This window comes from Falco cherrug, chromosome 3, assembly GCF_023634085.1.
Source record: "Falco cherrug isolate bFalChe1 chromosome 3, bFalChe1.pri, whole genome shotgun sequence".
In the NCBI taxonomy this organism is placed as follows: Eukaryota; Metazoa; Chordata; class Aves; order Falconiformes; family Falconidae; genus Falco; species Falco cherrug.
Window position 1 is genome coordinate 10,161,113 of NC_073699.1, and position 14,075 is coordinate 10,175,187.

Here is a 14,075-nt window from a genome sequence, read left to right on the forward strand (position 1 = left end):
CTTCAATAAGTGAAATAAGCTTGGAAAGGGTACCAGTGGCAGAGCCAGTGTATTAGCACTTGCTGTATTTCAGAACTCAAATGAATAGAAACGTAATGAAGAAACTGAAGCATTAGCTTCCTCAAAACATTCACTTAAAACTGGAGTGTGTTTTAAGTGCTGGTAGTCACAGAACAACATAATATTGTCTATTAGTGAGGAATTTATGCTTTTGTTTTTAATCATTACAGTGCTTTCATTTAATTTCAGTTAACCAACAACAGGTACTATATGAGAAATCAGAAGCAGTTTGAGATGGGAATCTTGGATGAATATGAACAGTACAACAGGAATTTCGTTTCCAGTGTAACTATCTTTGTTTAGCTGGCTGTAGTACTCCAAAGAGGGGTCAGATCGACTCTCCATGTTCAGTTCTGCTGAAGATGCACAGTGCAGTGCACTCTCTGCTTTTATACTCAAGGTTAACCAGTTAATGAGATAAAGATAGGAGTTTTATATCCTGATTCAATTAGCAAGATGAATTTTAAATGTCTATTATTATTTCACTTTTGTGGAATAGAGCATCTTCAAAATGCAAGTCTAAATGCTGTGTTTCCCCCATTTAGGTTACTAACTGTGGTCATTGTATGTTGCTTTGAGCTGGAGGGGTTGGACTTGACGAGGTGCATTCCTTCCTGCGTTGTTTTAATATTTTCTGTATCTAGTGATTGTGTGAAAATCATGTTCTGCACTTCAGACTGATAGAAGCATGAAACGGATTTATTCTCTAATTTTTCCATTATGAGTTGTTGAGGATGCTGTTTATGGTAAAGTTATTTCCCGGCAGTTACTGGCCAGCTTCATTTTGGGACATCAGGTACCTTGCTGATCACTCACTGCTGTGGTACAGTGTCATTTCGCTATGTGTAAAGCTATGGAGACTATAAATTGAAAAAATCTTCTAGGCCTTATGGTGCTATGACTAAATTGATTTCTTATGGAATTGAGGACGACCTTGCAGAAGAAAACATGCTTTGCAAATTTTTGGTTTTAAAGTGGCATTGGAGAGATATTGCAGAAATTCCTCAACAATTCTAAAGACAAAAGGACAGTATAGATTTCAATGAAGACTGAAGGCTCAAAGAGAAAAGGGTGACGAAGAGGAGGGTTTTTTTCCACTTTCTTCTGCTTCTGCATAGAATCATAGAATAGTTTAGGTTGGAAAAGACCTTTAAGATCACTGAGTCCAATCGTAAACCTAACATTGTCAAGTCCACCACTAAACCACGTCCCTAAGTGCCACATCTACACATCACCTAAACATCTCTAGGGATGGTGACTCAATCACTTCCCTGGGCAGCCTGTTCCAATGCTTGACAACCTTTTCAATGAAGAATTTTTTTCCTAATATCCAATCTAAACCTCCCCTGTCTCAACTTGAGGCCATATTCTTTTGTCCTATCGCTTGTTACTTTGGAGAAAAGACCAACACCCACCTTGCTTCAACCCCATTTCAAGTAGCTGTAGAGAGTGATAAGGTCTCCCTGATCCTCCTTTACTCCAGGCCAAACAACCCCAGTTCCCTCAGCCACTCCTCATAATATTCATGCTTTGGAGCCTTCACCAGCTTGGTTTCCCTTCTTTGGACAGCCTCCAGCATCTCCATGTCTTTCTTGTAGTGAGGGGCCCAAAACTGAACACACTATTTGAGATGCAGCTTCACCTGTGACAAGTACAGGAGAACAATCACTTCCCTAGTTCTGGCCACACTGTTTTGGAGACAAACCAGGATGCCGTTGGCCTTCTTGGCCACCTGGGCACACTGCTGACTCATATTCAGCCGTCTGTCAACCAGCACCCCAGGGTTCTTTTCCACCAAGCAGTTTTCCAGCCACTCTTCCCCAAGTAGTGTTGTGGGGGGGTTTTGTGACCCACGTGCAGGACCTGGCACATAGCCTTGTTGAACCTCATACAACTGGCTTCAGTCCATCAATCCAGCCTGTCCAGATCCCTCTGTAGAGCCTTTCTACCCTCAAGCAAATCAACACTTAGCCCCAGTGTGGCGTCATCTGCAAACTTACTGAGCATGCAGTCAATCCCCTCACCCAGATCATTTCTAAAGATTCTAAGTGGAACTGGCCCCAATACTGAGCCCTGGGGAACACCACTTGTGACTGGCTGCCAACTGGAATTAACTCCATTCATCACAACTCTTTCAGCCCAGCCATCCAGTTTTTTACCCAGTGCAGAGTACACCCATCTAAACCATGAGCAGCCAGTTTCTTCGGGAGAATGCTGTGGGAAATGGTGTCAAAGGCTTTAGTAAAGTCCTAGTAAACAACATCAAACAGTCTTTCCTTCATTTGCTAAGTGGGTCACCTTGTCGTAGAAGGAGATCAGGTTCATCAAGCAGGACCTGCCTTTCATAAACCTATACTTGGCTGTGCCTGATCCCCCAGTTGTCCTGTACGTGCCACGTGATGGCACACAGGATGATCTGCTCCGTAGCCTTCCCTGGTACCGAGGTCAGGCTGACAGGCCTGTCATTTCCTGGATCCTCCTTCCTGCCCTTCTTGTGGATGGGCATCACATCTGCTAACCTCCAGTCAACTGGAACCTCCCAGGTTAGTCAGGATGGCTGATGGAAAGAGTCTCAGTGAGCGCTTCCATCAGCTCCCTCTATACCCTAGGGTCGATCCCATCCGGCCCTGTGGATTTCTGTGTGTCTAAGTGGTGTAGCAGGTTGCTGACCATTTTCCCCTGGATTATGGGAGTTTCTTTCTGCTCCCCATCCCTGTCTTCTAGCCCAAAGAACAACTGGTCTCACTATTAAAGACTGAGTCAAAGAAAGCATTAAGTAGTTCAGGCTTTTCGTCATCCTTTGTCACTATTTTTCCCTGCGCATCCAGTAAAGCATGGAGTCCTCCTTCTGTTGTTAATGTATTTCTAGAAACTTTTTTTTAATTGTCTTTCACAGCAGTAGCCAGATTAGGTTCTAGTTGGGCTTTGGCCCTTCTAGTTTTCCCCCTGCATAACCTCACAGCGCTTTTGTAGTCCTCCTGAGTGGCCTGCCCCTTCTTCCAAAGGCAGTAAACTCTCCTTTTTTTCCTGAGTTCCAGCCAAAGCTCTCTGTTCAGCCATGTCAGTCTTCTGCCCTGCTGGCTCCTCTTTCAGCACATAGGGACAGCCTGCTCCTTTGCCTTTAAGCTTTCCTTCTTGAAAAATGCCCAGCCTTCCTGGGCTTCTTTGCCCTCCAGGGCTGCCTCCCAAGGGACACTGTCAGCCAGTCTCCTAAACAGGCCAAAGTCTGTCCTCTGGAAGCCCAGGGTAGCAGTTCTGCTAACTCCCCTCTGTACTTCTCTGAAAAACAAAAATTATCATTTCATGATCACTATGCCCAAGAAGGCCTCCAACCATCACATAAACCACAAGTCCTTCTCTGTTCACAAACATTAAGTCCAGCAGGCTGCCTTCCCTAGTTGGCTCACTCACCAGCTGTGTTAGGAAGATACTTTCCACAAACTTCAGGAACCTCCTAGGCTGTTTAGTCCCTGCTGTACTGTATTTCCAGCAGGCATCTGGTAAGTTGAAGTCCCCCACAAGAACAAGGGGTAGTGATTTGGTGACTTCTCCCAGCTGTTTATAGAATGTTTCATCTGCTTCTTCTTCATCCTGGTTGGGTGGTCTGTAACAGACTCTCACCATGTTATCTGCATGGTCGGCCTTCTCCCTGATTCTTACCCATGAACACCCTATAGTCACTATCATTAAGTTCTAGACAATCAAAACACTCCCTTACATACATGGCTACTTCACTGCCTCTCCTTCCTTGTCTATCCCTTCTGAAGATTTTCTAGCTATCCATTGCAGAATTCCAGTCATGCGAGTCATCCCACAAGGTTTTCTCCCAGTCATACTGACAGTTCTTGCACTTACTTAACTTCTTTCCAACACAGCACTACCAATACCAAAATAGAAGAGTGAAGAAAAAGGGGCTGATGTTTCTCTCTCTTAAGTGCAGGAGTCCCAGCGCTCCTGCTATTTCAGAGCTACAGGATTCAGTTCCCTGTGGTGGCTTCATGCAGAATCATTGTCTGGGTTTTTTTAAGCATGAAATGAAGATTTGAGAATATCTGATGATGAAAAGATATTATATTTATTCAGGCATTTTTTGACCATATCCATTCCTCTCTCTTTTGATTGAGATTCCAACAGAATTATTACTGAAATTCTGATTGAAGACCAATAAAGCTGCTAGAGTTTGATAGGATGGTAAATGGATATAATTGAATTGGAGTTTTGCAGCCTAGCATGGTGATGTTCTTTCTCTAGTGCTCTAGAACACTCTTAATATCTACAAAGGCGATAAATAGGAACTAGGTACCTATGTCTGCTGTTTGTGCTTTCAGACATGTCTCTTACGATTTGGATAACTGACCAGGACGTTTTTAAGTGCCCATTAAATCTTACCATATTTTAGAACTCCTGGCATGCTATACATGCCTGTTTATAAAGAAAGCCCTAAGGTACTTACAGCATCTGTGAAAACATAAGTAGACCATAAACATAATCTTTTTTAAGAGTCTTATGTATTCCTTCATTAGCGGGTAGGGACGGGTAATGTGCTTTACTTCTGTCCTCCCCAAAAGTGTAAGCATCACAGTGCATCTCTCGTATGATGTATCTTTTGCCTACGTAGCTCCTGCACTTTTCCTGCAGATATGAAAGTCTATTTTCATATGTGGTATTGTCTGTCTGTCCATAGTCATAGCTGTAGGTTCTTCACTGGGGTACTGACTTCACTAAGAATTGTCTTGGGAAGTTGGAGACAGTGTCTTCAAAAGATTGATCCCAGCCTTCTCCCTTCCACAAAAGTGACCAGAGAACCACACGGGGGTCTTGGGAGTATTTGTACATAGGACGGTGAGATCAAACTTGAACTCTTGTATCCATGTTTTCCCTTCTCCTTCAATTTCTGGTAAATTGTATGAAATTAGTAGGTTTTGTTAACAGATAAATTTGCTTCATAGTTTAAGAAATATATTTACATGTACTGTAATGTCTTTGTTAGCTTTGGCTGTAAGGTGATATTAAATACTTGTGATATGTGAAAGTAGGACATAAGGTGTTTTCAAGGTTGGAAAATCTTAATAGCATTTTCTTTCCTTTACTAGGACTCCAATCATCATCATCAAAGTAGTTTAGATGCTAGAATATAGATGTTCTTAAACTATCTGTTAACATGCACTTAAAAAAATCTAATTGATGATGTAATTCTTTGCAACTTCTATGCAGTCTGCATGAAGACCTTTTAATGAACATTTACATAAGGTCACCAATAACCTACAATATCTTTTAGTATTGGATTTATATGAAAATAACCAAAAGTCTCTTTTGCAGTTTCAAAGGGCTTAAATATGGTATTTTACTGTCATGTACTTCATCAATATTTTATGTAAAGTGAACTGAAAAGCACTTTTTACCAAATCAAAGGCTTCAAAAATATTGCATAACTTCCTTTCTTTTTCTGAAAAGTTTTTTTTTAGCATAAAAAGGTGAATAAGGAGCTCGAAACTGAGAAAGGTAACATCGATAATGTGATGCATATTAAGAGTTACATTAACAAAGGTGAAATACCTTGTCAGTCAGTAGCCAAACAGACTACCTACACTGGAAGGCCAACTAGCTCTGTACTGGTCCAACATGGGCTTTGGGGCTGGTCTGCAAGGGTGGGGCATCTGGTAGTGACTCCCACCCAGGCTGGGCAGGGCCGTCACCAGTGGGGCACCGTCCATCCCACAGTGCCTGAGCAGCTGGGCAAGCAAAGCAGGGTTAGTGGCAAGTCGCACTGACAGTCCGGCAGTCACCAATCCAGAAAAAGGCAAGGTAAGAAGCCAGGTCTGAGGTTAGTCTGGGAAATCCCAGTGAAAGTGCTGGAAAAACCAGGAGCAGGACTGGGAGGAGGTGTGCCTCCAGCCCAGCTCAAGCCAGGTCTCGGTGCCCCTGGACACATGTCCATGGGTGCATGGGTGGGGGTCCCTGGTGAGGCTGGTGAGGGCAATTAGGGCTTATTAGTATATGCCCCAATTGCAATGTAAAGTTTTGGTCCTGTGGTGGAGATTGCAGTTTCACCAAGATCCCCATGGCACGTGGATGATGGGGAAATGTAAGCAAATCATACAGATCAGGTGGACATATTCAGCTGTAGATTTACAGGTGTAATGTAATCACAGGGTGAGAACTGACATAGCTTTGTGGATCACAAGACAGCAGTGAAAATACAGGTTACCACTGGCATCAAACTCTTTTAAGTTCAAGCATGCAGGATGCTGCTTTCTGACATTATTCATATAATTTCATGGGAGAAAGGCTATCATCACAGGAGATCCCATTTCAGCAGTCATCTTTTAAAAATCAGATTTGTGATTTGGACAGAAGAGGTGGAAGAAAATGGACAGTAAAATACACTGCAGTCCTCTCAGATGGTATTGGATTCATGCTTATTACATCATGTAGGATATTCTTTTGCCAGAGGTGGCTGGGGTGATCATATCTCCTAGGATCACATTCTAATCCTGTTACATCAATACCAGTTTAAAGAAATGACACTGACAGAAGTTTTTCTGATCTCAGTTAGGTTCGTATAAATTTCTTCGAGAGTCAGAATCACTACATTGATGGAAACTGAATAGCTTGCCTTTAGAGTGCAGCGAGAACCGACACTGGCTGGTATATCAGAAGTCGCTGCTCTTGCTTTTATTGCAATATTCACCAAAATGTTGTAAAACTTTTGGAAATGTGTATTTTTATGCCAGGTTACTGTGTCACATCACTTAACATGCATTTTCTTAATGATTTAGAAGGAACCAGAAGTCTGAAGTCGTTTGAGTTAATTTTATGGGTAATTCGTTGATAAGAAGCCCTTCTTTATTTTGATGCTTGAACTTTAATCTTTTTTGGACATCTTTGAGCATAATTATTAAACAGTGAGAGTGATGAAAAAGAACTTCAGGTTTATGCAATTTCTTCAAATATGTGGGATTATAATTTAGTGTCTTTTGGTCATTCATTTTTAAATTTTCTTAAAAAAACAGTGCAATTGAACCAGCACTTCTGCTGTATAGGCAGTCATGTATAGCTGAAATATAGCTGAATTTCACTGTAATTTTTTTTTCATTGCTTTTTACTTATATTGCCCCCTGCAAACTAATGGAGATGCAAGATAGATATGAATGCCTCCATTTCTACTAAGCAGTTACTAATCTTGCTGTTGTCTTGGGACATACAGGAATGGAGATAGATTTTTCTCCATGAGTTAACCTTATGTAGAAGAATATGGCCTGCTTCAATTATATCTTTTAGGCTTTATTTTTGGGCTTCATGGTTTCCCAGTATATTTTCTTGAGCCACAATTCACTGCAGCACAGTGATGGGGAGGAGGAAATATATACAGAAAGAAGGTTCAGCTCCTCAGCTATTATTTATGGTGATGACTTCCATCTCCTGAGGACTATTTATCACAGAGTTTGATTGTCGTAGTTTCTATGGTTTCATAGAAATTTGCATGTTGCAACTCCTGTAAGAAGTGTACTCTATAAAACAGTGGCAAGGATTATCTACAGAAATAATTCTTAACCTGTGTCAGAATACTTGAAGTATGCAGATTTGTAGATATATAGTCTCTATAAATATCACTGTAGAAGCAGGAATGAGGAAACCCCAACTTTCAGTGGGAACATTCAATAGATACTTTAGGAGACACAGAAGCTGCATTCTTGGAGTTCCTGCTTTTCTGTAGGTTATTCTCTCTAGGCTAAATTCATATTGCTGAGCTAAGTGCTGCTAATAGTTACAAAATTCCATTAAGGATTTCATAGTTGTCAAAGGAGTCAGTTATGGCAAGAAAACATAATTTAGCATTCTACAGTTGTACTGAATATAAATCCTCTTTCAGGATTTTTACTGTTGTGATATATTGGAAATTGAAAAGCATACAGACAATTAATGTGAAATAGGCCTTTTAAGAAACAAAAATTTATATGTGTTTTCTTGTGCCAGGTGTTTTAGGCATTAGGGCTTATAAGAAAAACTTTATTAATCAAATGGATAGTAACTCATCTTTCCTTGTCCTTTTTGTCAGAATAGTATTGGTGTGACTTCCGCAGCACAGACTCTTGTTTCAGTTGGTATGTTCAGGTCCTGTAGTTGTTGTTGAGAATTCCATAAACATGCTAAGCAGAAAAAAAAATAATTATTAGAAGCCTTCTAAGTAGATTGCAGAGGCCTTTCTTGTAATGCTTAATCTTTTCATATTATGTTTACCAACGGTAAATAACTGGCCTGAAAAAAAAAAAATTAAAAAAACCCCATTAATTCTAACTGAGAACAATGATAAACACGCCTTAGAAAAATAGTGTCAACATTTCTGAGTATTTCTGGAAGACTGAGAAAAGTATCCTCTGGGAATAAGGCTTGATACTTCTCTGGTGTTTGTAGATGGGAGGAATTTGGAGGAATGTGTTTAGATCAGGATGGTCAATAGAATATTATCTTTGTATGCTTGTTGAATCGCTCTTAGGACAAAATTTAGAAGCAGAAAATACTTCATTTTTAGCAACTAGGATTACCTAACAGTGCAGCTGGGAGTTTTACCAAATCAGTTGCTTCAAAGGCAGCTTAAATTTAGGAGTGGATAGGTATCTGTCATTTAAAAATATTCCCTTCTGGAATATAACAATGCGTGCTGTCCCAAAAAACAAATGCAACCCATTTTCCATTAAAAAGTCCCACAAATATAAATAAATGGATCTATTTTGTAAACCTGTAAATATACCAGTCTAATATACATCTATCGTGGTCTAATAGAAAACCACTAGTGAATGAATAGTACTGTACAAGAATGATTATTAACTTTGTAAGATGAGTAAATGATATATGTCTGAAAACAGTAATGGTATTCTAGGTTTGTATTTTGGAAGGTGGTGTCATATCTTACAGCAGTGGAAGAGAATATCAGTTCTGGGCATGGCGTTGTAGTGTAAAACACAAGGTTATAATACTATAATTTATCAGTCTGTTGCATTTTCTTATCAGTTAATGAATAGAGGAAATTATTTAAATGAATGCAAATAGGAGCACATCATGTAGTTGTGATGGTCTCTTCACTTTGAAATAAAAGTTTTAGTTTTTATTTTTTACTTTAAAAATGAATGCAGTGATCTTTCTTTTCTCTTTTTTTCTTCACATTCCAAAACATTCAAGCATTACAGCAAAATTAATGATTAAAGAAGAATTCAGTACTGTGGTGAGCACTGCAGGACAGGATGGGAAAGCCGGGCGGGATGTGCTGTGTCAGAGCAGTGCTCCCTTGTCTGCAGTGCTTTGCCCTGAGGGTGGGCCTGTGACTAGCCAGAAGTGCCGAAGTGCCCTCCTGTGCCACTGCACCTGTGACAGAGGAAGGTACTTGGGAGGCAGGAGGGGAAGGCGGGTGGACCTGGCCTCTCCTTGTGGGCCAGTGCCCTCCTGGCACTGGCATCTGTTGGTTTGACCTGACACTGCTGTGGGACAGATTTGTTTTTGAGCTTGCCGATACGACTTGCCAGGGCTCCAGACTGCAGCCATTCTGTGTCTGCTGTCTAGAGCAGTATGTTCTTCCCTCTGCCCAAAGCTATCTCCAACCAGTTTGTCAGGCACCACCTAGGTTTCTCAGGATGGGATGAGTAACCCTTGTGTATTCAGCTTACCCACCGTATTCATGGCTGTGCCCTCCTCAGGCACCTGCAAGCTGAGGAGGCCCAGACTGTTTGCTCTCGCATCACCTTACTTACTGTGATTATTTTTTTCTTCCTTGTATGCCATATAAATCATTTTGTAGGGAAAATTAAGTACTGACATGGCTAGCTTTATATGAGACACCTTAGTATAAGACCTCCTTCAAGCCAGTTATACTTGTGCCTTAATACTCAGAGCACTTAAAATTTACTTTGCCTGAAGTAATTAAACAGTATAGATAATGTTTTGTTCTTAATACTGTGATATAACTGTGATAACTGAAAATAAATTACTAACACAAAGAAGTAGCAGCCTCATGATGAAAAATGAAAACAATACACAACAAAATGTGGCAAAATGAAATAGTGAAAGCATGAGAATTGACATGAGAAAGTTCGTAACGCAGATAATGTCCGTTTGGTGTTACGCAAGAACAGAGATCGAGCTGGATGGCAAGAATGGCCCAACAGCAGCAGAAACAGCCCAAAGATAAAGAGTTTCCTTGCCAGGAAAAGTTCCTGTATGTGATTATGGACTACCAGGTAAATCTTGAGCATCTACATTAAGCTGCCAAATATATAATCATTATATTTTATCTCAGTAACAAAATTGCTGCTTTGTATTTTATTTCTGTATTTTCTTACTTTGGGGGAGGCATTTAGTTTTCTGAGCTGAAAATGGATAGACTGTGGGGCTACCTTAGAGCTCTAAGCAATTGAAATGGCTCAACTCTTATTTGAAGTTCAGATTTCACTAGGCACAGCTTCACCATTCTGGTATCTCTGAAGAACATTCCATAGGTTTAATATGTGGAAATTTAAAAGCATATTTCACATCTAGCGCTTAATTTTGCAGTTGTGGCAGTGCATCCAGAATTCAGAAAGCTGCTCTTTATGAATCAATGTCTATTAAAATTCATGCCAGTATTATTGCTTTACTTGACATAGGAAACTATTCTGTATATCAAAGAGTATACACTGATACTTAATTTATTTTTGAACTATCTAGTTTTTAAACACCAAAAATGTTGTTACTTGGTTAAATAAACATGCTAGGGAAATAAACTTAAAGGAAAATTAATTGTGTAATATCTTCATAAGCCACTATGGAAATCGTATGTCATAGAAGATACTGCTCTGTTCTCTAAAAATAGATGTTTTGCAAAATATAGTGATTTTGACATCCATAATTGCCTGGATTTTGTTGTTTCTTATAATTCTTTCCAACTCTTTTAATATAAACAGTGGCCGATGGTCAAATTTGCAGAAATTTATTTAATTGTGATTAAACTAGCTAAAATGGTTCATTGAATGGAAATTCAGTTGCTCTGTGATTTTATCATTTAACATGCCAACTTCTTTGTGTTTTGTTTAATATGATTTTTCAGGTTGTGAGTGTACATCTAATGGTAATGCCACAAGAAATTTAGGGGATCATTTATAGGAGACTACATCAATTGCTTTTGTTAATAATTCCTTCACTTCCAATTGCTTATGGCTAATTAGTTGGAGTTTCTGCTGTTTGACAGTTCAGTTTGCTAATTATTTTTTTATCCATCATGCAGATTTTGTGGTAAATTACTGCTCCTTGTTTGGAGAGTTTCTTGAGCAGATTTCTTAGGATAATGCTTGGGATTTTGAATTTAATTTTCTACAGATGTCTGCCATGACTAATACTAAATTTTGTTGTCTATGTAAACATTGTTAATAATGCACAGTTTTTCAGTGTAGTAGCACCAGGAGTTCTGAGATACAATATCTTGGAAATGATACTGGCAGACCGTTTTTTTTAAAGGTTCTGATTGGTACAGGGCTCTGGTAAATTCTCAGAACTTTCAGAATAAAAGTTGCCACATGCAACCACAGTTTTGCTGCCTTCTCTAGGTATCCTCTGTGCCATGAACATATGCTGTTTGATCCATCCCCCCGCATTCTTAATCAGTGTCTTTGGCATGGAAAATATCCACAAGATGACTATTGTTAGCCAATACTATGAATAAACTGGAAGGTAATAGAAAGAATTTGATGGTCTTTACAAGGAGGAGCATGATTAGTCCATCCTAATACATACAAGAATGTTCCTTCTGGGCAAAGAAAGATCTCTTTTCGGGCATTTCCTCAAACTTGCACAAGGGCCACCAATACATGTGAAATGTATAGGGCTTCAGTGGGGTGCTTTCTTGTTTCCAACTGTTTATTTCCACTAGGAGAACCTAAACATAGATAGCTTTTCTAGGTGAAAAAGAGCAATACTGTGTAAGTGGAGAGTGGAAGTAATCCTATGAATGGGCAGGGAGCTAGCAATAGCAAAATCTTTCTATTAAGAAACGGCTCAAAATACTTAAAATTTCAAAAAGCCACAGTCAAAGGCAACTGCAGTGGTTTCCTTTTCCTCAGTAGTTTCGGCAGCACTGCACTAGATCTGTAACTTAACACAAGCAAGTGATCTGAAGCATCACTGAAGTTTGTCTTTTATAATGGGCAGTGCTGGGCTGTGTATCTAAAGTGGAGAGGGCAGGCATGTGCCTGGCGTGTGGCAATAAATGGAATGATAGTGCCTATACCCCCACATATGGAATTACCAAAGAATCAGTAAATGTAGCTGAATTATTTTGTACTTTATTAAGTTATTTGATGGAGCTGATATCAAGGCATGGTGCAGCGTACTGAGGACAATCTTACTGAAGTAGTATTATTCAGGATATATAAGGGTAACTGCCAGTAGTGATATTAAGCAAGACGGCTGTGGTCTGCTCTGAAGTGAAGAGCAAAGTCAGCAAGCATGATTTACTTAATTAAACTGGTAGATGGGGTTCATTTTTAATTTGATGTTCTCATTCACCTTGGAAGTAGACTGCTAATATCTAAAGCCTACTGGGAATCACAATTCCTTTTTCAAACTGGAAAATACCTCTAAGGTTACTCAATTTCAGCAAGAAACTCTTTGTAATAATGAATACCATTTGAATTTTCATAATAGTGATATCAGGAGAGTATCATAGTTCCACTAAGTGTTGAAAGATTGTTAAACTTATTTGAAAAACACTATGATAGGCTTTTTTTAGAAACCTATATTACATTTAGAGCGGTAAAGAGGGTGGAAGCAAGGAACAGTGGAATAGCATGAATGAGCAGAAGAGGATGCAAAGATGTGATTCCTGCTGCAGTCAGTTTCTCACAAAGAAATGCAGAATAAGGGTAATCAGAAGCTTCATTAAAAACTACACTGTCTGAATACAAATTCTATGAAGTTTTGCAGCCCCTAGCTCTAAAAGTAATAGTACTTCTGGATACTCCATCCCTTCACAACTGTGGCTGTAATTAAACACTGTAACAGCATTTGTCTACATCTAGAGCATAAATGTGAAAATAGTGGTAAAGAGTTGTATGCCTAATGACATAAAGTTGCTTATCAAAAAAAAGAGGAAGTAGCTCTTTGGCTCGTGTTGAGATTGGATTGGGCCTGTGTAAATGTTACATTTTGTGGGAGAAAGAGAAGGCATTTGATTTTGTATGTATGGCTGTTTATAGGTAGGAGCTAAAACCTGTAATTTGTTGGCCAAGTGTTACTTATTTAAAAAAAAAAACACAACAACAAACCCATAAAAAATTGCTTGAATTTGATCTACGGGAGTTAAAGGATATGATGTTGTCCTGTTTAGAGGAATTAAACAGGAGATAAGTAGTTACAATTTGCCTAGATGAAGAATCACTTTATAACAATAGTTTCTTAATGTACTTAAAGATAGACACACACACGTGCACACACATACAAAAAAACTTGGTTACATGTTAGCCAACTGAATATAACCTGGTGATATTGTTTTGCTCTTTCTATATAATTGACGGGCTGGGGTAAAACTAAGATGCTTTCATCTTCAGGTGTGAAGGTTGTTGGGTTTTTTGTTTGGTTTTTTTTGTTTTGTTTTTCTAAATACTCTTTTAAAAAGTCCTGTGTGTTTCCCTTTTTAACAACAGAAAGAGAAATCCCAAACCCCTGTTGTCCTGCTGCGCTCAGAAGAAAGAAAATCTCCCTCCCAGAAAATTGCCAGATAATGTTTTGATGTTTATAAGGGGTAGGGGTGGAGGACAAGAGAGCTATATTCTAATTACAGAATTTAGTTTTTTCTTATTTGTGGCATAATAAGTACATTGTCATCATTCTGCTTGACTGGCACATTTTTAATGCTGCCTTGGGCTGTCACTGGGTGAATGTGAACTTCGTTACTCTTTTTTACCTTAATGTATACTGACAACTCCAGTATTAATTTCAATGTCTTTGCATCTCTTTGGGGGAAAAAAAAAACCAAAACAAAACCCAAAACC

At 39.3% G+C, this 14,075-nt stretch overlaps 1 protein-coding gene across 6 annotated transcripts in view; it reads left to right on the forward strand.

Moving 5' to 3' along the window:
• Positions 1-14,075, forward strand: part of CDH18 (cadherin 18) — a 337,159-nt gene that overhangs the window by 24,440 nt on the left and 298,644 nt on the right. The gene's annotated exons all lie outside the window — the stretch shown is intronic.